Here is a 24,281-nt window from a genome sequence, read left to right on the forward strand (position 1 = left end):
GGGCAGACACTGAGCTAGCTGCAGGAAGTTTTTTTGTTGTTTTGTGTGTGTGTTTGTGTGTGTGTGTGTTTTGCCCCAGTGGCACTTGAAACTCCGGCGTGACAGAACCATTCACTCCTCTGGAAAGGGGGCTGAAGCCAGGGAGCCAAGTGGTCTTGTTCAGTGGGTCGCACTCCCATGGAGCCCAGCAAGTTTAGATCCACTGATTGAAATTCTCATTGTCAGTATAGCAGTCTGAAGTTGACCTGGAATGCTCAGGCTTGGTGGGAGAAGGGCGTCTGCCATTACTGAGGCTTGAGTAAGTTATTTTCCCCTCACAGTGTAAACAAAGCCACCAGGAAGTTCAGACTGGGTGGAATTCACCTCAGTGTAGCTAAGCTGCCGTGTCCAGATTGCCTCTCTAGATTCTCCTTCACTGGGTAGGCCATCTCTGAAAGAAAGGCAGCAGTCCCAGTCAGGGGCTTATAGACAAAACTGCCATCTCCCTCGGTCAGAGCATCTGGGGGAAGGGGCAACTGTGGGTGCAGTTTTAGCAGTCTTAAACGTTCCTGCCTGCCAGCTCTGAAGAGAGCTGTGGATCTCCCAGCATAGCATTCAAACTCTTCTAAGAAACAGACTACCTCCAGAGATGGGTCTCTGACACCCATGCCTCCTGACTGGGAGACACCTCCCAGCAAGAGTCAAATGATGCTTCATACAGGAGAGCTCTGGCTGGCATCTGGCAAGTGTCCCTCTGGGATGAAGCTTCCAGAGGAAGGGGCAAGCAGTAGTCTTTCCTGTTCTGCAGACTCTGCTGATGATACCCAGGCAAACAGGGTCTGAAGTGGACCTCCAGCAAACTCCAGCAGACATGCAGAAGAGGGGCCTGACTGTTAGGAGGAAAACTAACTAACAGAAAACAATAATATCAACATCAACAAAAAAGAAGCCTATGCAAAAACACCATCCAATGGTCATCAGCATCAAAGATCAACAGTAGATAAATCCATGAAGATGAGGAAAAACCAGCACAAAAATGCTGAAAATTCCAAAAACCAGAATGCCTCTTCTCCTCCAAAGGATCACTACTCCTTGCCAGCAAGGGCACAAAACTGGATGGCGAATGAGTTTGATGAATTGATAAAAGTAGGCTTCAGAAGGTGGGCAATAATAAACTCCTCTGAGGTAAAGGAGCATGTTCTAACCCAATTTAAAGAAGCTAAGAACCTTGATAAAAGGATAGAGGAGCTGCTAACTAGAACAACCAGTTTAGAGAAGAACATAAATAACCTGATGGAGCTGAAAAACACAGCACAAGAACTTTGTGAAGCATACACAAGTATCAACAGCCAAATCAATCAAGTGGAAGATAGGATATCAAAGATTGAAGATCAACTTCATGAAATAAAGTGTGAAGACAAGATTAAAGAGAAAAGAATAAAAAGTAATGAACAAAGCCTCAAAGAAATATGAGACTATGTGAAAAGACAAAAACCTACTATTGATTGGTATACTTGAAAATGATGGGGAGAATTGAACCAAGTAGGAAAACATACTTCAGGATATTATCCAGGAGAACTTCCCCAACCTAGCAAGACAGGCCAAGATTCAAATCCAGGAAATACAAAGAACACCGCAAAGACACTGTTCGAGAAGAGCAACCCCAAGACACACAGTTGTCACATTCACCAAGGTTGAAATGAAAGAAAAAAATTACAAGGGCAGCCAGAGAGAAAGGTCAGGTTACAAAGAGAAGCCCATCAGACTAACAGTGGATCTCTCTGCAGAAACCCTACAAGTCAGAAAAGAGTGAGGGCCAAAATTCAACAGTCTTAAAATAATTTTCAAACCAAAATTTCATACCCTGCCAAACTAAGCTGCATAGGTGAAGGAGAAATAAAATTCTTTACAGACAAGCAAATGCTGAGGAATTGTGTCACCACCAGTCCTGCCTTACAAGAACTCCTGAAGGAATCACTAAATATGGAGAGGTAAAAACATTACCAGCCACTGCAAAAACATACCAAAATACAAAGACCAATGACACTATGAAAAAACCGCATCAACTAATGTGAAAAATAACCAGCTAGCATCATGATGACAGGATGAAATATACACATAACAATATTAACCTTAAATGTAAATGAGCTAAATGCCTCCAATTAAAACACACAGACTGGCAAAAAGAATAAAGAGCCAAGACCCAGTGGTGTGCTGTATTCAGGAGACCCATCTCAAGTGCGAAGACATAGGCTCAAAATAAAGAGATGCAGGAATATTTACCAAGCAAATGGAAAGCAAAATAAATAAATAAATAAATAAATAAATAAAGGGTTGCAATTGTAGTCTCTGATAAAACAGACTTTAAACCAACAAAGATCAAAAAATACAAAGATGGGCATTACATAATCGTAAAGGGATCAAATAAGAAGAGCTAAATATATATGCACCCAATACAGAAGCATCCAGATTCATAAAGCAAGTTATTAGGGTCCTACAAAGAGACTTTGCCTCCCACACAATAAGAGTGGGAGTTTTTGACACCCCATTGTTAATATTAGACAGATCAATGAAACAGAAAGTTAACAAGGATATTCAGGACTTCAACTCAGCTCTGGACCAAACGGACCTAATAGACATCTATGTAACTCTCCAACACAAGTCAACAGAATATACATTTTTCTCAGCACCACATAGCACTTACTCAAAAATTGACCACATAATGGAATTAAAACACTCCTTAGCAAATGAAAAAGAATGGAAATCATAAGAAACAGTCTCTCATACCCCAGTGAAATCTAATTAGAACTCAGGATGAAGAAACTCATTCAAAACCACACAACTACATGGAAACTGAAGAACCTGCTGCTGAATGACCACTGGGTGAATAATGAAATTCAGGCAGCAATAAATAAGTTCTCTGAAACCAATGAGAACAAAGGCACAAGGTACCAGAATCTCTGGGACATAGCTAAAGCTGTGTTTAGGGGAAAATTTATAGCACTAAATGCCCACATCGGAAATAGGGAAAGATCTAAAATTGACACCTTAGCATCACAATTAATAGAACTAGAGAAGCAAGAGCAAACAAATTCAAAAGATAGCAGAAGACAAGACATAACTTAGATCAGAGCATAACTGAAGGAGATAGAGACATGAAAAACTATTCAAAAAATCAATGAATCTAGGAGCTGGATTTTTTAAAAGATTAACAAAACAGACCACTAGCCAGACTAATAAAGAAGAAAAGAGTGAAGAATCAAATAGACCCAATAAAAAATGATAAGTGGGGATATTACCACTGATCCCACAGAAATACAAACTACCATCAGAGAATACTAAAAACAACTCTATGCAAATAAATTAGAAAATGTAGAAGAAATCGATAGAATCCTAGACGCATAAACCCTCACAAGACTAAACCAGGAAGAAGTCGAATCCCCGAATAGACCAATAACAAGTTCTGAAGTTGAGGCTGTAATTAACAGCCTACCAACCCAAAAAAAGCCCAGGACCAGGCAGATTCACAGCCAAATTCTACCAGAGGTACAAAGAAGAGCTGGTACCATTCCTTCTAAAATTATTCCAAACAATAGAAAAAGAGGGACTCCTCCATAACTCATTTTATGAGGGCAGCATCATCCTGATACCAAAACCTGGCAGAGACACCACAAAGAAAAAAAAAAAAAAAAAAAAAAAAAAAGAAAAGAAAATTTCAGGCCAATATCCCTGATGAACATCGATGCAATTATCCTCATTAAAATACTGGTAAACCAAATCCAGCAGCACATCAAAAAACTTTTCCATCAAGATCAAGTCAGCTTCATCCCTGGGATGCCAGGCTGCTTCAACATACACAAATTAATAAAGGTAATTCATCACATAAAAAAAGCCAATGACAAAAATCCCATGATTATCTTAATAGATGCAGAAAACTCCCTTGATAAAATTCAACACACCTTCATGACAAAAACACTCAATAAACTAGGTATCAATGGGACATATTTCAAAAATAATAAGAGCTATTTTTGACAAACCCACAGCCAATATCATACTGAATAGGCAAAAGCTGGAAACATTCCCTTTGACAACAGGCACAAGACTAGGATGCCCTCTCTCACAACTGCTATTCATCGTAATATGGGAAGATCTGGCCAAGGCAATCAGGCAAGAGAAATAAATAAAGGGTATTCAAATAGGAAGAGAGGAAGTCAAATTGTCTCTGTTTGCAAACAACACGATTGTATATTTAGAAAACCCAATTATCTCAGTCCAAAAACACTTTAAGCTGATAAGCAACTTCAGCAAAGCCTCAAGATACAAAACCAATGTACAGAAGTTACAAACATTCCTACACACCAATAATAGACAACCAAATCATGAGTGAACTCCCACTCACAATTGCTACAAAGATAATAAAATAATCAGAATCCAAATTACAAGTGATATGAAGGACCTCTTCAAGGAGAAGTATGGACTACTGCTCAAAGAAATAAGAGAGGGCACAAACGAATGGAAAAAAGATGCCATGCTCTTGGATAGGAAGAATCAATATTGTGAAAATACTCATACTGCCCAAAGTAATTTAAAGATTCAATGCTATTCCCATCATGCTGCCACTGACACTCTTCACAGAATTAGAAAAAACTACTTTAAATTTCCTATGGAACCAAAAAAGAGCCCATATAGCCAAGACAATCCTAAGCAAAAAGAACAAATCTGGAGACATCACACTACCTGACTTCAAACTATACCACAAGTCTACAGTAACAAAAACAGCACAGTACTGGTACCAAGACAGATATATAGACCAACAGAACAGAACAGAGGCCTCAGAAATAATGCCACATATCTAAAACCATCTGATCTTTGATGACCCTGACAAAAACAAACAATGGGGAAAGGATTCCCTATTTAATAAATGGTTTTGGATAAAGTGGCTAGCCATATGTAGAAAACTGAAACTGGACCCCTTCCTTACACTTTATACAAGAATTAACTCGAGATGGATAAAGACTTAAATTTAAGGCCTAAAACCATAAAAGCCCTAGAAGAAAACCTAGGCAATACCATTCAGGGCATAGGCATGGGCAAAGACTTCATGACTAAAACACCAAAAGCAGTGGCAACAAAAGCCATTATTGACAAATGGGATACAATCAACTTAAAAGCCTTCTGCACAGCAAAAGAAACTATCATCAGAGTTAACAGGTAACCTACATAATGGGAGAAATTTTTTGCAATCTATCCATCTGACAGAAGGCTAATATCCAGAATCTACAATGAACTTAAACAAATTTACAAGAAAAAAAATGACAAAATCAAAAAGTGGGCAAAGAATATGAAGAGACACTTCGTAAAGAAGACATTTATGTCGCCAACAAACATGGAAAAAAGCTCATCATCACTGATCATTAGAGAAATCAAATAAAAACCACAATGAGATACCATCTCACGCTAGTTAGAATGGCAATCATTAAAATGTTAAGAAACAACAGATGCTGGAAAAGATGTGGAGAAATAGGAATGTTTTTATATTGTTGGTGGGCGTTTAAGTTAGCTTAACCATTGTGGAAGACAGTGTGATAATTTCTTGAGGATCTAGAACTAGAATTACCATTTGACCCAGCAATCCTATTACTGGGTATATACCCAAAGGATTATAAATCATTCTCCCATAAAGATACATGCACACATATATTTATTGCAGCACTACTCACACTAGCAAAGATATGCAACCAACTCTAATGCCCATCAATGATAGACTGGATATAGAAAACGTGGCACATATACACCATGAAATATTATGCAGCCATAAAAAAGAACAAAATCATGTTCTTTGCAGGGACATGGATGAAGCTGGAAACCATCATTCTCAGTAAACTAACGTAGGAACAGAAAACCAAACACCACATGTTTTCACTCATAAGTAGGGGTTGAACAATGAGAACACATGGGCACAAGGAGGGGAACATCACACACTAGGGCTTGTCGGGCGATGGGAGGAAAGGTGAGGGATAGCATTAGAACAAGTTCCTAATGCATGTGGGGTTTAAAAATTTTTTTGATGGGTTGATGGGTGTAGCAAACCACCATGGCAAATTTATACCTAAGTAACAAACCTGTACGTCCTGCACATGTATCCCCATATTTAAAATATAAAAATGTTAAAAGTATGTTGCTTATTTACAAATATCTACGGATACAATTGGTTTATTTTTATTTATTCGTAATCCAATTCTTTGTCAGAGAATATATTCACTATAATTTTAATCACTTAAAAGTAATTTAAACTTGCTTTGTAGCCATATCTTGGATAATGTTCCATGTGACTTTAAAAAAACACATTTTTTTCAGTTTTTGTATGGTTGTATACACTGTTCTCTCTCTCTTCCCCCGATCCCCCAACAATACCTTGCATAACTCTGTGACCCTATGATTCTCTATTAGCTGAGAAAAAGCAACCTTTCTGGCTCACTATCATGGGATTCAGTATTGAGGGCATGTTGCTGTTTGGAAATAAGTAGCAATATACCTTGCAAGTGGTAAAACCTTGATGTAAGAAGGCAAGGGCAAATCTTCACTATGAACTCCTAAGTGTTTATTTGGTAGTGGAAGAAGAGTTAAGTACTCACTCAGGAGAACATTATGTATATTACCAGATTTTTTACTGTTGGCCGGTAGTCTTGTTTGGTCAGGCACATTGGCCTTAGAAAATGGAAAATAGATAATATCCATCCTTACGAGGCACTCATGGAAATATTTATGAGAGTTGAGAAGTACTGAAGAGGATCATCTGAAACACCATCTCTCCAAGAAAGACTTATTTAGTTCACTAGACTATCTACCTATGTTAATGAAATGAGCAGTGTATTGATTCTTAGATCACAGACCTAAGATAGCACATATTTCCCTTACACTCTATAAAACAACTAATGTGACAAATTACTGTGTCCAATATAAACAAATATAGAGTCTCTTGTCAATGATCATAGGTAAAATTACCCAAAGCAAGTAGATCACATTGGACCTCTACCAGTAGCCAGAGAAAGTTTAAAGTGAGTATTAAGTGGGAACAAAATCTTTTCTACTTTAGACTGCACTTATTCTGTAGTAGATCTAATCTGGAGCATACATTTCAAAGTTTGAAGCAATATATTTTCTATTAAATTGAACTACTTACATGCCTGTTTTATGATCATTTACAAAATGGGCTAGGAAGCATAATATTACACAAGCATACCATATTCTTTATTACTCTCAGAACAGTGGTCTAACAAAATTCAAATGAGCAAGTGAAACACATATACAAGAGGTGGTGAGAAAGGTCTTAAGAGTTGGCTTCATTGGTGTGTTTGACTGACTGTAAGGTGACTTGTGAATGATCTCTGAATGCTGGTGTTTATGCCCTTTGTTTAAACCCATTTTCTTCAAAGTATATCAGAACCATGACTTGTTTCCAATTAACAAAATATGACAAAGGTAATGATATTTCACTTGTGTGAGTATATTATGTTATAAAAGACTCTGTCTTACAATCAGACTCTTTCTAGAAACCCTCTTCCCTCGCTGGCTTGATGAAATAAACAGTTATGTTGGGAAAACCCACATGGCAAGAGAGTATGAACAGCCTCTACAGACTGCAGACAACTAGGAAGTGAGTGTGACTTTTTACGGACATCCAGGAAAAAAAAAAAAAGTAAACAACAACAACAAAATGGAAGCTCTAAGACCTATACCCACAAAGAACTGAATTCCATCAAAACCTGGATGAACTTTGAAGCCAATTCTTTTCCAGTCTGGTCTTCAGATCAAAATGCAGCCAACCAGTACTTATGCTGCTACTTTGTGAGCTCCTAAACACAGGGGCCAGCTAAGTTGGTCCTGGACTTTAGAAACTATAAGATGACAAGTGTGTGTTGATTTACAAGTATTATTGAGGATGTGGAGAAAGGGAATCCTGGTACAACGTTGGTGAGAACTAAAGCATTACAGCCATTAGGCAAAACTGTATGGAGTTTCCTCAAAAAATTAAAAAAAAAACTACCATATGACCCAGCAATCCAACTACTGGTTATACATTTAAAGGAAAATGAAATCAGCATGTATAAGAGAAACCTGTACTCTCACATTTATTGTGGTACTATTCACAGTTGCCAAGATATGGAATCAATCTAAGTGTTCATTGGGGATAATGGATAAAGAAAATGTGGCATATTACTATTCAGCCATAAATGTGAATGAAATACCTTCATTCATAACAACATGGATTAACCTGGAGAACCTATTTTACCAGATGAAATAAGCCAGGCACAGAAAGACGAACATGGCATGATCTCACTCATATATGGAATCTAAAAATGTTCATCTCATAGAAGGTAACAGTAGAATCTTGGTTACTAATGGGAAAGGGATTAAGAGAAGAGGAGTTGGTCAATGGTACAATATTACAGTTTGGAGGAATAAGTTCCACGGTAGGGTGACTAAAGTTAATAATAATATATTGCATATTTCAAAATAGCTAGAAGAGTAATTTTAATATTCTTCCATACAGAAATGATAAATAAGGTAATGGATATGCTAACTTCTCTGATTTGATCATTACACATTTTAGTCCATAAATTTGTACAGTTATTGTATGTGAATCAAAAATAAAGCAAAAATATGTAGCAATTCATTACACAGCAGTAGATAACTAATGCAATAACTTAAAAATAAATGTCCTAAATCTGGGCCAGGTGTAGTGGCTCATGCCTATAATTACAGCACTTTGGGAGGCCAAGAAGCATAGATCAGTTGAGGTCAGGAGTTCAACACCAGCCTGGCCAACATTGTGAAACCCTGTCTCTACTAAAAATATAAACATTTGCCAGGTCTAGTGGTGCACACCTGTAATCCTAGCTACTTGGAAAGCTGGGACAGGAGAATATCTTGAAGCTGGGAGGCAGAGATTGCAATGAGCAGAGATCACGCCACTGCACTCCAGCCTGGGTGACAGAGTGAGTGAGATTCTATCTTAAAAAAAAAAAAAAAAGTTAAGTTGGGAATATTTAGGTACATCATCCATATAAACATCAGTTAGCATGAGATTATATCCTCACTAAGAAAGGACTATTGGATCTTAACGTAACATATTGAATATCTGTAAAGGTCACAGGTTCCAGCTACTAGGAAACTGAACCAAATAGGTAAATTTATTTTTAAAAAAACTACAGAAAGTCTAAATCATGACAAAGTCACCTGGCAGTATGTTCTTAATTATTCTTTAATAGCCTGAATTTCATGAATACAAAGAGATTTATCTCCCCTGTGGTTCAATTGTTCCATGTACCGAGAAGCATGTGTTTGTAACAACTGGCACTGTAATATTTAGATATAATTGTATCTACAAACCAAAGGAAAGCCAGAATTTGTTGAATAGTGACCTGTAGTCACCAATCCATTAATTGAGAATGTTTGGTACATTGTAAGAGGTTGTTTCTGTTGGGATAGAATACCGGATGATACTGTAACTTGAATTGTTGTATACTGAGACCATTTTTAAACTCTCCATTATAGCTAAAAGGTATAACAAAGGTTTGAAGTTCATTTATGTAATTAAATTAAAAACAATTTTATGCAAGTGAAGATGAAACATATTTTAATAAGCTGAGTTGAAAATTCCAAATAATGTAATTCAAATGGGAACCCATTGGCCATGAAAACAAGTGACTGCGGTCATAGATATCCAAATAAATACCTTCATCAACACATATAAAAAATGTTAAGTAATATGAATTACCAAGTATTTTAACTGGGAAAAAAAGACTCATAAAAAATTTACATGCTTTATACAGAAAACTCCTATTCTGAATGCATATGGTTCAAATTTTCATCCTCCTCTAATGTTATTAGGCATATTCTTTTATAAAAGATTTTGCAGGAAATGTTGTGATATGAATAATGACTAGCTACCTGATATATGTGGCAAGAAGATGTTGACAAAGAAAGAGAAGGGACTACAGAGAAAGCAGTTTAAACAACTTGCCTTTGATCCATTTCTCTCCTAATTACCCAGGGTCAACCCCTGGGGAAGAAAAAAAGCAAGTGACTTGGTCTAGTCACCTTGAAAACATGCTAATAACTGACGTTTCTTATAACAAACTGAATGAACAGACTCATATTTCCTAAAACCGGTGTTCTTATTTATAAGATGCAAAAATTGATCTGCTGTTACATTTTCATTTCAGATATTGAATTCTTCAGGTCTAGAATTTTAGTTAAGTTCTTTGTATCCATTCCATATCTCTGTAGAGATTCCCAATCTTTCATTTATTAAGCCTTTTTTAAGTATATACAATTTTTATAACTTGTTTATACTTATCTTTAAATCCCCAAACATCTGTGTCACCTAGTTTGTTACTATAGCTTTTTTTCCATTACTTAAGAGTCATATTCACCTCCTTCTTTCGTGTCTAGTAATTTTAACTCTATCCTGAACAAGGCAGATGCTGGAAGCTTATTTTTTGCCCACATTTAAATTGTATTAAGTTTAGTTCTGGCTAGCAGACAGGTCTGCTTCATCCTATAAAACCTTGGTTTTGGAAATTGTTATGCAGGATACAGCATATTTCTTACTCAAATACTAGAGTAACTCTGCTCCTAAAACATCTTTCCTGGATCACAATACCATGTCTGTCTGTTAAATGAGGCATCCCCAATTTGTATAGTCATATCTCCTAATGTATATGTTTTAGAAACAAAATTATTGTTAATACGGTTGTGCATTTTGCATATATATTCAGAAATTATTTTTGAGATTTGTCTCAAAATTTTAACAAGGTTATATATTATGTTCTTATTTTTGTTATCTTAATAACTATTTCTGTATATGGTATATTTCTATTGCAGTATTCTCTGTTAAATGAGATAAAGTATAGTCATTCCTGGCCTAAATTAGGGAGTTAATAAATATTATCTACTGTTGCTGCTGTCATCATCATCATCATTAAATGTCACAAATATCATTAAAAACACCAAAAATTTAAGCTTCAAATCAAGAATTTCTACATTACAAAGATGACAGACCTCTTGGAAGAGATCATTTTCTCTATCCCTCCATCTCTCTATCATGAAAAACTTTTCATGTTTTATGATTAGTTGGCTGCACAAAGAAGCAATAACAGATGTAAAAACAAGTTATGGTTGTTTTCAATAATACTTTGATTCCAAATCCTAGAAATTTCTGTGAGATCATTTGAGTTACAGCCTACTTTAAAACATTTAGGAAGCATCAGTGTCACTATAAAATGACAATCTAATTCAGTCACAGTGATAATTCATAGCATCTATAAATCATTGTGATTCAATTTGAAAAAAATAGGTGTTTGATTCAAAGAGAAATATCGCCTCAAATAGGAGGTAATCATATATACTGGTAGTGACTTTGACCATACACCAAGAACTTTAGATGTAAATTACCATAAAGAATTTTTCCTGACCCAATTCTCTCAAAAAAAATTGCAATGACAAGTGTGGAAATGATTTATAGCCAGATTCCAATCTGATTTAATGTTAATACATATTCCTAATTAATGGGAATAATGATAGGGTTCAAGAATCCTAGAATGGAATATCATCCTGGAGCTATTCCCATACTCATTCCATGTGTTATTTCAAGTTCCTCCAAAGAAACTTGGGTAAAGAATAAATGACATTCTTCGGATTTGTTATCAGCAACATGGGGAAGACTAAGACAAAATATATTGATGCTTGTCTGCCTTTGCATCATTTTTTATATAGATTTTATTAACTGTCAGAGATGATTTGCTAAACTCCTTTGTGATACACAGTGTGTAAGAATCCTGAGGAAGCATTTGTGTCTCTAATGACAGAAGTGATTCCCTTATATTAAACAAATATAGGAACTCCATAAAAAGGTCTGGAGAAAATTGAAACTGTTTAGAAGTCCAAGTCAGTAGTAGAATATATGTGCAGACTTAAAGTTATGAATGCATTTGCATTTTTAAGGGAGTTTAAATCAATTCCCTTTATATATAACTGTCACAGTTTGGGTTTAAGGTTTCTAAAATACGGTGTGAAAAGTGCTGGCCATGTAGCCCTTGTAAAACAGGTGTTGTTCTCATCTTAGTGATGATATAATGAATCATCTTCATAATAAATCATTACAATAGCTTTCTCCAGTGGAATTTAGGCTCACACTTCCCTTTAGCATTTGATTCTATAATCAGGCTGTAGATTTATAGGTAGAAAATCACTTATGAGGCTGAGGTTGTGGTTTTCCATCTGACCTCAGAATAGACATAACATAAACAAATATGAACACTAAGAAAAAGTAGATTCTTCAATTTGAAAGTTTATTTCCAAAATCTTTTCCTGATTTGGAAACTAAAGTTTATATAGACAACTTCCATGCCTCAGCATCTTTATATGCTGGACTACAGGACTGACAGTGAATATCTTCAAATTTGCCTCCAACTTAAATGTTCTATAATTTTATGAAAAATTTAATTACACAAAATTGAAATCCTTCTTACCAGACCTAAGTTTTACTGAAGTGTTTACTTCCTTAGAATATATTACTAACAACGATTTTTAAACCTATTTTCCAAGGGATCTTAAAAACCAGGATGAATACCTGTCAGTATTGAGTTTTTCAGATGAAACTGCCACGTTACAGCTATGTTACATGTAAAAACTCCACCTCACATATCTAAGATACATTCCCTTGTATAACTTACCTACCTATGTAAAGAATGTTTTTTCAGGTGGTGTATTAGTTTTCTCTAGCCTCCAGAACAAATTGACAAAAATTAAAGGGTCTAAATGATGCAAACATTCTTTTTTACAATTCTGTAGGTCAAGAGCCTGATATGAGTTTCACTGAGGGAAAAGCAAGCTGTCAGAATTCCTTTCTGGAGGCTCTTGGGGAGGATTGTTTTCCTAACTCGTTCAGATTATTAGAAGAATTCAATTCCCTGCTATTCTAGACCAGAGGTCCCCACGTCTTTTCAGGATGTCAGCCTGAAGACATTCTCACGTCTATTGTCCACCAGATTCTCTGGTTCCTGCCCCCTTCTCCATCTTCAAAGCTAGCAATATCTACTGAAGTCCCTCTCAAGCTTCAAATCTCACTTGCTTCTCATTTTGTCACATCCCTCTGACTGTCTCTCTGACTCTAGATGGGAGAGCTTTGTTAATTTTAAGGGCTCATGAATTAGAATGGGCCTGCATTGATAATCCAGGAAAATATTCCCATCAGAAGGTCCAAATGCTTAAGCACATCTACAAGTCCCTTTTGCTAGATAGCATGACATATTCAGAGGTTCCACATACTTAGAGTGAGGACGTCTTTTGAGGGCCGTTAATCTATCTACCACAAGTAGTCGTTCCAGGCTCTTTCAATTCTAAAGTCTATGATTATATAATATGGCTTTCTTAATAATATTTCAACTTCCTGAAAATGCCCATTCTATATTGTCCAACGTTTTGAACTTCCTTTCAACAATATTCAAAGATAATTTTTCTTCTTGCTCTAAAATCCATTTGCACTAGACTTTCCTATGCCCCAAAATACATGTAATACAAAATACATTTAATGTATTAAATGTATTTTTAGTTATATCTTCACTTAAATATACCAATTAATGTGTCTGCCATGTCTCATACACAGTAAATACTGTAGCTGGGTAGTGATCAGTTCTGTCAGCTATGATGTAAGTTTGTCTACAATTACAAATACAATTGCATATTGATTGTGATAACTTGCTCAAGTGGCTTAGTGTCTCCAAACTGTAATTTCCTTGATTTCCAAAATAAGGATATCTATCATATAGGGTTACTTTGGGTTAATAACTGATAAATGTAAGTCAGTTAATAGACTAAACTGAATAAACAAGGTATTTAAGAAACTTAAAGAAAATGCCAATACCTTATAAGCACTAAGTAATTCTTAATTGATTAGCGTACATTAGCAATAGACTTACAATTATGTAGAATTTTTATATTCCATTGGGTAAAATATATTTTTATCATTTGTGACCTTGAGAGGTCATGCTTCATAAATAACCACATATAAAATCAATGAAAAATGAATCTCAGTTCTCTTGACTTCTGTAGTGATAGTTTTCTATCATGAATCATCCTTTCTCCTTGAAATAAACATATGTCCTTGTAGTTTGTGAAAATTTTAATGCCTAAGATTATAATAAATCTAAATATTTAGTAAGTTTGATTCTGTTAATTTACACTTATCAAATTGGGGAGATGAATATTACACTAATTTTGTGTAGTTTACTTCACATTGTTTCAGAAGAAATTTAAGACAGTTCATAGCATAAAAAGCCTTTCAAGTTAAGATTAATTAAAAATTGTGATAAAGTAAACAGATAATAGAAATAAAAAACTTGAAGAACTAGGGAAAAGATCAAAATTAGGTATCATAATCTAAGTTTTCCATAGGTACAGTGAAACAATATATCCATTACCTTACACTATTTTCCCTATTATACCTATTACACCTAGTAAAGGGTAACCCCATAATGGCAGAGATTGCTGTCTATTTTGCTGTTGGTTGTTTCCTGCACTTTGAACAGTTCCTGGAACATAATATGTGCTCAATATATATTTGTAGAATAAATGTTTAGAAATAAATTTATAGTCTGAACAATGTCTATAAGGAAGAGCAAAAATATTGAGTAGATGAGTATGGCTCAAGTCAAATAGACTGTGAGAAGTTTTTAATATCTGTAAAAATAAGTCAACTGCCATCTTTTAAGCAATTCTCCATGAATGTTATTTAACTTAATTCAACTTTTGAAGAATATTGTGTTGTAATCAGCTTAAGGTTGGTTTTGGTGGTCAGATACATATAAAGTAGTTACCCTTTAGCTGTCTTTCACTCCCACACTGGTTTTACTGAATTTTATTTCCAGATGGTTTTAGTGTAAAAGAGACGAGAACTATGTTGGCTATTAACATTTAAGATAGCATCTATTACACATAATAATATTATTAGCAGTTGAATTATATTCCTTTACTTTAATAATTGGCTCTTGACTTTAAGAATGTTTAATCTGAAATAAATCAGTTTGTATATAAAAAAATTTTAAATTAGTTTAAAAGAGGGGGCACTATTTCCAGGCTTAACTTTTAAAAAATAAAGTATCAATGACTACTTAGTTATTTATTATTAAATTAACTTGGCCTTGAAATATGATGATTGAAGGTTTTTGTTTCTGAAAGTCCTAAAATTCTAGACTGGCAAATATTTGGGAATAAAAATAGATGTGGTTAGGAAAATAAACGTGGTAAGAAAGGTGGAACATTATATTACAACGTATCACTTTTTCTTAGTAAAGTATTAATGTTCCTTTCTATTTTACTAGCCAAACTAAATACATAGAGAGGGTAAGTTAGTTATATAAGAGCTCCCATAGAAAATGTAAAGCATCTTCTACACTACAGTGAAGGAAACTGTGTGCTTCATTAAGGTTCTCAGGTAGGCACCCAGATGAGTTCCCTCCATGAATTTGTTACTGAGAAAAGAAATAAAAAGAGTATTAAACCAAAAGCAAAAGTAAAATATTTACCTTGCCTCTTTATTCTCCTAGTAGCAAACTGCCACATCCATTTATAAACAAATGCCTTTCTTCTGCATAAACTACACAGAAAATTCAACAGCAGAATAGACTACTTTATAAGTCATACTGATTTGAATGCTGCAATTTAATACTTTCTGAGAGAAAAGTGCCTAAAATCTAGACGAGGTCTGAAGCAAGGACATATTTGGAGTCTCCAGGTAGACAGTGGTTAAGAAACAAACAAACTTTACTATCTCTGTTTTTCTTTTCTGAGAAGCAAGACGCCCCCGAGGAGTACAATGGGAGTAATTCTGTCTGTGGTAGTTTACAATCATCCAGAAGCCTAACGTTTTACAATAAAAGATGACTCCCTCGCCTTCGTTGATAAATGGCTATAATTTTCCACTGGACACCCTGAATCGGCTACCCTGTCAGAACAGGGAAGTAAAGCTCTCTAACTCTGAACCGAAGGTGTAATTCTGAAATGTAAGACTTTAGTGTGCAACAATAACATATTTTCTATGAACCTTTGACATGCAAGAGTTTTAGAGAAATATAAACTTGGCAAGTATGTACAAAGAACAGGCACTTGGATAAACTCAGCAATTTTATTATAAAGGACCAAATAATAATGAGTTAAGGAAACAATCTGAAACACAATGGCAGGAAATGTAGTAAAAAATGAACTTCAAAGAAAGCTATCATGTGACACACAATCCACTGAAGTTGCTAGAATACCTAGTGTTTCCTCAACTTTAGAATAAGGAATATGGTGACAAGGCTTATTCAACCACATACTTCACACAGACAAAAATTACACGCTCTATCTTTTAAAGAACAATAGACAAATAACTATTTGATAAATATCTATGTGTAAACATGCTTATCTTACTATTTGGGTAAATCACGTGTTACTGGACCTGTTGGTTATTATTGTCTTTCTCTATGCCACGATGATCCTCAAATAGTTAGTTCAGTTACTTCTCTGTATTTTCAAGAATACCCTGTTGATTTATTCATTGTCTTTTCTTCTGAAAAGTTTATATCGAATCTATTTTTAAACTATTGTTATAGTGTGAATATTAGTAATTGCATTGGTTTTAAGATTCAAGTCATATTGATATTTTAAAATTTCTTTTTTTTTTTTTTTTTTGAAACAGAGTCTCACTCTGTAGCCCAGGCTAGAGTACAGTGATGCAATCTTGGCTCACTGCAACCTCCGCCTCCTGGGTTCAAGTGATTCTCCTGCCTCAGCCTTCTGAGTAGCTGAAATTACAGGTGTGCACAAAAACCTCTAGCTAATTTTTGTATTTTTAGTAGAGACAGGGTTTTGCCACGTTAGCCAGGCCTGTCTTGAACTCCTGATCTCAATCGATCCGCCTGCCTTGGCCTCCCAAAGTAATGGGATTACAGGTGTGAGCCACTGCCCCTGACCCTGATGTTTTAAAATGTCAACAGTTAAAAATTTATTCTAATAAGTGTAATCACTTTGAAATTTGGATGTTACTACTTCACTGTCATGCATCAGTATTGTCAGCTAATAAGCATTCATTGAAGTGTCATTTTGTGCATTCACTGAGAAGAAAGTGATATTAATTTAAAATATATTTCCAAGACAGTGTTGATATTGAATAAATAATAATTAGCTGAAACGAATAAATGGGAAAACATCTGAGTCTGCAGATAAATCGGATATTTAATAGTGCCATCATATACAAAGTGTCAATATTTCTATGTTTCTGCCCAATGAATCCTTTCAACTTAGATCCCAATTAAAAAGTCATCTTTTTATCCTAAATAGAAGCAGGATAATACTATGACAGTGGACAAAACACATGGTTCTCTAATAAAATAGACAGATGTTTAAGTTTATATAGACAGGGTTTAGATGGGATACACAGAGCTTCAGCCTGTGAAAGCTACTTTGTTTATATATTAAAAAAAAAAAAAAAAAGCAAACTGGCTGTAAATGACCAAGGAATACCAATGAAATCACAGTGATATTTGGTTAGGTTGTGTGCTTATTTGGAAAAGCTTGGTGAGGGAAGAAGTATAAATGGAAATGATGTGCACATTAGGTCATTCTTAAGATACTCTTTGAGGCTCACATACCACATGATCACACAAAGGTGACAAAGAAGTAATTCTTAGAATAATTCATACAATGGGGCAATCAAAATTTTAACATTTTGGAGGAATCAGTAATGCTTAACAAGGTAACAATGGAATGTGCGTAAGTTTAACTTTGAACGAAGGAATTGAGATAAATTAAAAATGAGAACTCTGAAAAGAAGGAAATATAAAAGTATAAAATATTAAAGAAGAATCTCACTCAAATATACAATAATTATCTTAGCCGTTTATAACATCAAATTACTTAACTTGGAGACAATTACCTATTTCGACTCCAGGTAAGGTAACTTATTTCACCAATCATTCACTGAGAGAAAGCAGATTTTATAACAATATGTCAATATCTAATATTTAAAACAGATGCATAGGTCTTTATATTTAAAGTAAATTTTAAGTAGCCAAATGAAAATCTATTCAACAAATTACATTCATTGCAAAAGTTTGAAGGGTAATTCTCACTAAAATTACCTTATCTAAGAGACATGAAGGACTTCTTCAAGGAGAACTACAAACCACTGCTCAAGGAAATAAGAGAGGGCACAAACAAAAGGAAAAACATTCCATCCTCCTGGATAGAAAGAATCAGTATTGTGAGAATGGCCATACTGCTCAAAGTAATATATAGATTCAATGCAATTCCCATCAAACTACCACTGAAATTCTTCAAAGATTAAAAAAAAAAAAAAAAAAAAAAAAAAAAACTACTTTAAAATTTATATGGAAGTAAAAAAGAGCCCATACAGCCAAGACAATCCTAAGCAAAAAGAACAAAGTGGGAGACATCACACTACCTGAATTCAAACTATACTAAAAGGCTACAATAACCAAAAGGGATCGGTACTGGTACCAAAACAGGTTTATAGACCAATGGAGCAGAACAGTGATCTCAGAAATAACACCACACATCTACAACCATCTGATCCTCAACAAACCTGACAAAAACAAATAACGGGAAAAAGATACCCTATTCAATAAATTGCACTGAGAAAACTGGCTAGCCATATGCAGAAAACTGAAACTGAACCCCCGCCTTACACCTTATGCAAAAATTAACTCAAGATGGATTAAAGAAATAAATGTAAAACAGAAACCACCCCCCCCAAAAGAAAGAAAGAAAGAAAGAAAAAATACCTGAGAAGAAAACCAGGGCAATATCATTTAGAACATAAGCGTGAGCTAAGATTTTACCATGAAAACGCCAAAAGCAATTGCAAGAAAAGCTAAAATTGACAGATGGGATCTAATTAAACTGAAGAGCTTCTGCACAGCAAAACAACAACAACAGCAACAAAAAGTCATTAGAGAAAACAAGCAACCTTTAGAACAGGAGAAATTTTTTGCAATCTACCCATCTGGCAAAGGTCTAATATTGGAATCTACAAGGAACTTAAACACATTTCAAAAAGAAAAAAGAAAAAAAAACTACGTCAAAAAAGGGCAAAATTCTCCTTGAAGAGGTCTTTCACATCCCTTGTAAGTTGTATTCCTAGGTATTTTATTCTTTTCATAGCAATTGTGAATGGGAGTTCACTCATTATTTGGCTGTTTTTCTATGATTGGTGTATAGGAATGCTTGTGATTTTTGCACACTGATTTTGTATTCTGACACTTTACTGAAGTTGCTCATCAGCTTGAGATTTTAGGCTGAGACCATAGGGTTTTCTAAATATACCATCATGTCATCTGCAAACGGAGACAATTTGACTTCCTCTCTTCCTATTTGAATACCCTTTATTTGTTTATCTTTCTTTCTTTCTTTCTTTCTTTCTTTCTTTCTTTTTTTTTTTTTGAGACTGAGTCTCGCTCTGTTCCCCATGCTGGAGTGCAGTAGCGTGATCTCAGCTCACTGCAAGCTCCGCCTCCCGGGTTTTACACTATTTTCCTGCCTCAGCCTCCTGAGTAGCTAGGACTATAGGCGCCCGCCACCTCGCCCAGCTAGCTTTTTGCATTTTTTAGTAAAGATGGGGTTTCACCGAATTAACCGGGATGGTTTCGATCTCCTGACCTCGTGATCTGCCCGCCTCGGCCTCCCAAAGTTCTGGGATTACAGGTTTGAGCCACCGCGCCCGGCCTATTTATCTTTCTTGATTGCCTTGGCCAGAACTTCCAACACTATGTTGAATAGGAGTGGTGAGAGAGAGCATCTTTGTCTTGTGCCAGTTTTCAAAGGGAATTCTTGCAGCTTTTGCCCACTGGGTATGATATTGACTGTCGGTTTGTCATAAATAACTCTTACTATTTTGAGATACATTCCATCAATACCTAGTTTATTGAGAGTTTTTAGCATGAATGGGTGTTGAATTTTATCAAAGGCCTTTCCAGCATCTATTGAGATAATCATGTGGTTTTTGTCATTGGTTCTGTTTGTGTGATGGATTACGTTGATTGATGTGTATATGTTGAACCAGCCTTGCATCACAAGGCTGAAGCTGACTTGATCGTGGTGAATAAGCTTTTGGATGTGCTGCTGGATTTGGTTTCCCAGTATTTTATTGAGGATTTTTGCGTTGATGTTCATCAGGGATACTGGCCTGAAATTTTCTCATTCTACTATAAAGACACATGCACACATGTTTACTGTAGCAGTATTCACAATAGCAAAGACTTGGAACCAACCCAAATGCTCATCAGTGATAGATTGCATAAGGAAAACGTGGCACATATACAACATAGAACACTATGCAGCTGTAAAAAAGGATGAGTTCATGTCCTTTGCAAGGACATGGATGAAGCTGGAAGCCATCGTTCTCATCAAACTAACACAGGAACAGAAAACCAAACACCACATGTTCTCACTCATAAGTGAGAGTTGAAGAATGAGAACACATGGACACAGGGAGGGGAACATCACACACTGGGGCCTGTTGTGGGGTAGGGGGCGAGGGGAGAGGTAGCATTAGGAGAAATAGCTAATGTAGATGATGAGTTGATAGGTGCAGAAAACCACCATGGCACTTGTATACCTAGGTAACAAACCTGCATGTTCTGTACACGCATCCCAGAGCTTAAAGTATAATTTTTAAAAAAGTGGGCAAAATATATGAACAGACACTTCTAAAAAACATCATGCCGCTAACGAACATGAAAAAAAGATCAACATCGCTGACCACTAGAGAAATGCAAATCAAAACCACAATGAGATACCATCTCATGCCAGGCAGAATGGCAATTATTAAAAAGGCAAGAAATGACAGATGCTGGCAAAGCTGTGGAGAAATAGAAAAGCTTTTACACTGTTGGAGGGAATGAAATTAGTTCCACCATTGTGCATGAAAGTGTGGTGATTCCTCAAGGACCTAGAACCAGAAATACCATTTGACCCAGCAATCTCATTTCTGGGTATATACCCAAAGGAATATAAATCATTCTACTATAGAGACATATGCACATGTATGTTTATTGCAGAACAATAGCAAAGACATGGAACCAACCCAAATGTCCATCAGTGATAGACTGGATAAAGAACATGTAGTATATATACACCATGGAATGCTAGGCAGCTATAAAAAGAAATGAGATCATGTCCTTTTCAGAAACATGGATGAATCTGAAAGCCATCATCCTCAGCACACTAACACAGGAACAGAAAACCAAATACCGCATGTTCTCGCTTATAAGTGGGAGTTCAACAGTGAGAACACATGACACAAGGAGGGGACCAACACACACCAGGGCGTGTAGGAGGTTGAGGAGGGGAGGGAGAGCATCAGGACAAATAGCTAATGCATGTGGGTCTTAAAACCTAAGTGACCAGTTGATAGGTTCAGCAAACTACTATGGCACATGCATACCTATGTAATAAACCTGTATGCCTTGTATATGTATCCTGGTACTTAAAGTAAAATAAAAATATAAAAAACAAACAAACAAACAACAAAACAAAACAAAACAAAAACCTTATCTATTCCTTTAGCTGTTATCTAATTATATGTATTTTTTTAAAAAAACAAATTTATTCAAGTTAATTTCCAATTTTTTAATCAGATTATTTTATTTTTCTGAGTTGTAGGAATTCCAATACATTTTAAATATTAAACATTTATCAGATACATAGTTTGCAAATATTTTATCTTGCTATATAGGTTGCCTTTTTATATTTTTGATTGATAGCTTCCTTTGCTGTGCAGAAGCTTTTTAGCTTGATGTAGTCCCACTTGTATATTTTTATTTTAGTTGCTTTGGCTTTTGCTTTTATTTTATTTTATTTTTATTTATTTATTTATTTATTTATTTTATTATTATTATTATTATTATTATTTTTTTTGAGATGGAGTCTTGCTCATCGCCCAGGCTGGAGTGCAGTGGCGCGATCTCAGCTCACTGCAAGCTCCGCCTCCCGGGTTCACGCCATTCTCCTGCCTCAGCCTCCCGAGTAGCTAGGACTGTTTTTTGTTTTATACCCAATAAACCTGCTAAGACCAATGCCATGAACTTTTCCTCTATGTTTTCTTCCAGAAAATGTTTGGCTTCAGGCCATTTGTTTAAGTCTTTAATCTACTTTAGGTTCATTTTTGAGTATGGTTTAAGGGACAGATTTCAATTTTTCCAGTGTGGTTTATCCATGTTGCTAGATATAACAGGATTTATTTTTTTATTTTGTTTTTATTTTTATTTATTCATTCTTATCTTTTTTTTTAACTTCCAGGATACATGTGCAGAACATGCAGGTTTTTTACATAGGAATATGCATGTTATGGTGGTTTGCTGTACCTATCAACTGGTCACATAGATTTTAAGCCCCACATTCCCCACATGCATTAGCTATTTGTCCTGATGCTCTCCCTTCCATACCCTCCCAACCCAGGACCCGGTGTGTGTTGATCCTCTCCCTGTGTCCATGTGTTCTCACTGTTGAACTCCCACTTATAAGTGAGAACATGCAGTATTTGGTTTTCTGTAACTGTGTTAGTTTGCTGAGGATGATGGCTCCCAGTTTTATCCATGGGTGTGCAAAGGACATGATTTCATTCCTTTTTATGGCTGCCTAGTATTCCATTATGTATATGTATACCATGTTCTTTATCCAGTCTATCATTGATGAGCATTTGGGTTGGTTCCATGTCTTTGCTATTGTAAATAGTGCTGTAATAAACACACATGTGCATATATCTTTATAGTAGAATGATTTATATTCCTTTGGGTATATCCCCAGTAATGAGATTGCTGGATCAAATGGTATTTCTGATTCTAGATCCTTGAAGAATCACCACACTGTCTTCTGCAATGGTTGAAGTAATTTACATTCCCTCCAACAGTGTAAAAGGTTTTCTATTTCTCCACAGCCTTGCCAGCATCTGTTGTTTCTTGCCTTTTTAATAATTGCCATTCTGACTGGCGTGAGATGGCATCTCATTGTGGTTTTGATTTGCATATCTCTAGTCATCAGTCATGTTGAGCATTTTTTCATATGTTTGTTACTCACATGAATGTCTTTTTTTTTTTTTTTTTAAGTGTCTGTTCATACATTTTGCCCACTTTTTGATGGGGTTGTTTGTTTTTTCTTGCAAATTTGTTTAAGTACCTCATAGATTCTGGATGTTAGACCTTCCTCAGATGGGTAGATTTCAAAAATTTTCTCCCATTCTGTAGGTTACCTGTTTTCTCTCATGATAGTTTCTTTGCTGTGCTGAAGCTCTTTAGTTTAAGATGAGAGAGGGCATCCTCATCTTGTATTGGTTTTCACAGGGAATGGTTCCATCTTTTGCTCATGCAGTATGGTACTGGGTTTCTTGTCAATATTGCTTATTATTTTGAGATATGTTTCATCAATACCTAGCTTATTGAGAGTTTTTAACATGAAGGGATGTTGAATTTTACCAAAGGCCTTTTCTACATCTATTGAGATAGTCATGTATTTTTTGTCATTGGTTCTATTTATGTGATGAATTATGATTATTGATTTGCATATATTGAACCATCCTTGCCTCCCATGGGGAAAGTCAACTTGATTGTGCTGAATAAGCTTTTTGATGTGCTGCTGGATTTGGTTTGCCAGTGTTTTATAGAAGATTTTCACATCGATGTTGATCAGGGATATTGGCTTGAGGTTTTTGTTTTTTGTTGTATCTTTGCCAGGTTTTGGTATCAGGATGATGTTGGCCTCAAAAAATGAATTAGGGAGGAGTCCATCCTTTTCGATTGTTTGAAATAGTTACTGAAGGAATGGTACTAGCTCCTCTTTATACCTCTGGTAGAATCGGCTGTGAATCCATCTGGTCCTGGGCTTTTTTGTTTGCTAGGCTATTTATCACTACCTGAATTTCAGAGCTTGTTATTTGTCTATTCAGGGTTTCAACTTTTTTTCTGGATCAGTCTTCAACTTTTTTTTTCTGGGTTAGAAAGGTGTATGTTTGCAGGAATTTATCCACTTCTTCTAGATGTTCTAGTTTATTTGTATAGAGGCGTTTATAATATTCTCTGATAGTAGTTGGTATTTCCGTGTGGTCAGTGGTGATATCCCCTTTATCAGATTTTGTGTCTATTTGATTCTTCTCTCTTTTCTTCTTTATTAGTCTAGCTAGCAGTCTATCTATTTTATATTTTTTTTCAAAAAAATTCCTCCTGAATTCATTAATTTTTTGAAAGATT

Source organism: Macaca mulatta, chromosome 11 (assembly GCF_049350105.2).
Source record: "Macaca mulatta isolate MMU2019108-1 chromosome 11, T2T-MMU8v2.0, whole genome shotgun sequence".
Classification (NCBI taxonomy): Eukaryota; Metazoa; Chordata; class Mammalia; order Primates; family Cercopithecidae; genus Macaca; species Macaca mulatta.